At 31.8% G+C, this 1,866-nt stretch overlaps 1 non-coding gene across 1 annotated transcript; it reads right to left on the reverse strand.

Moving 5' to 3' along the window:
- Nucleotides 1-248: 248 nt before the first annotated feature.
- Nucleotides 249-322, reverse strand: TRNAN-GUU (transfer RNA asparagine (anticodon GUU)). The gene has a single exon. It is a non-coding gene; the product is annotated as a tRNA-Asn (tRNA).
- Nucleotides 323-1,866: the final 1,544 nt, after the last annotated feature.

Genomic DNA, 1,866 nt, shown 5'->3' on the forward strand with positions numbered 1-1,866 from the left:
TCAGTAAGGATGGCTTGAACCACTACTCCCTTTAGGCTGAAAACTCCAACAGTTCGCCAGAAGGATGGCTTGAACCACTATTAAAAAACCAAAAAAAATCCACCCTTTCCGCCTAAACCACTATCTAAAAATTACCAACAGTTCGTCAGTAAGGATGGCTTGAACCACTACTCCCTTTAGGCTGAAAACTCCAACAGCTCGCCCGAAGGATGGCTGGAACCACTGGTAAAAAACCACCAAAGGTAATTCGCTAGAAGGAGGGCTTGAACCTCCGACCTTGTGGTTAACAGCCACACGCTCTAACCAACTGAGCTATTCCAGCCGCCTTTGACTTCAACAGCAATTGTAGCTATTATACTAGCTAAATCTTTCTCTGTATTTATATATTAAGCCGTATATGAAAATTATTGCATTTCGGTGCTGGGATTTGAAGGCAGCAACAGTTCACATTACGTCTCTGCATTACCTGATATATCTAAAACATTGCTCTCTGCTGCTGCGATTTGAACTCAGGTTGCCTGGATGAAAAGCAGGTATTCTAACCTTACTGAACAATTATGGATTTATACTCCTTTATAAAGCCTGAAATTCGAATTTATACAGCAATAAATATAGGCCTTTGTTGTCGTTAAAAGTTTCGCATTAATTTTTACAGTAGTTTGAGGAGTAATTTTCTTTTCCCTGTTCATTTGATGGAAATTGATAATCTTTGATTTTGAACATCAAATTTTATAAAAATCCAACAATCCATTAAAAAAAAATAAAAATAAAAATTTATAAACCTCTTAAAAATGTTTTAGAATCCCAACCACCTGTAAAAAATATCCTAACAGTTTGCTTTTAAATATGAATAAATCATAATGGACTTTGCTTAAATTCTTGTCAGTAGGGTTGAAGATGAATTAATCAGTTTAGTTCCCACGTTACTGAAATTAATAGATTAAGGCATGCTTTTTTATATTTGATCTACACAGAAGAATTTATTACAAAATTATTTGGTGGGACATAAAGTTTTGAGAAAATTTTAAGGGGTTTTTATTTAGGTCACAAATTTTTCTGGAAAGTTATTTGTTGTTGAAATCTGGTAATTTTTTTTCCAAAAAATCTGATCATAAGAGTGTTTGAATTGTTTTTGATTGCGAAAATGGATTTAGCACCATCAAGAACCCATAAGAAACCAAAAATCCTGAATAGCTGTAAGTCAGATTTTCCAAAATTTCTGTCAGATTTTGGCAAAAATCATCCCAGAATTTCCACTATTTTGTGGGCGAATTTGTGGCCTGAGTAAACTACTCTGGTTTTTTTTTTTGTAATTCTACAACCTAGTATGAGGGTGTGTAAGTTTGTCCGTTCTTCCATGGGTTGTTAATAAAATATTTTAATAAGAATTAATATTGACATATACTTAAAAATACATTAATAATAAAAAACAATTTTAATTTGCCTGATAAAATCTCTCGATGTAAATGTTATGTAAAATATTATTTGTCAATTATGTATATATTATATATCATTTAAAAAAAGTTATATATATATATATATATATATATCATGAAAAAAAATTAAGTTTTTATGGTTAAAATGTTTATTTGGTCCTATATATACTTTACTTAGCATTCAAAAATACAATTTAGACAATGAAAAATAACATTGTATTTTGCACTCTAAAAAGTTTGCACGTGAAAAAATTTAATCCCTTTCAGATCATGTTAGATCCACTTAAGATGGATCGATGTTGGTATTTGATAAGTGGTATGAGTTCTAAGATGACCCCGTGTTTAAACTTTGGTTTGAGAAACCACAACTAGTGACCTTCACATCACGAAGTGCCTTAACAGTAAACCCCATCATCGACACATTGTTGAA

Source organism: Pinus tabuliformis, chromosome X (assembly GCF_031772625.1).
Source record: "Pinus tabuliformis cultivar Carrire ecotype Pingquan chromosome X, CPIR1, whole genome shotgun sequence".
NCBI lineage: Eukaryota > Viridiplantae > Streptophyta > Pinopsida > Pinales > Pinaceae > Pinus > Pinus tabuliformis.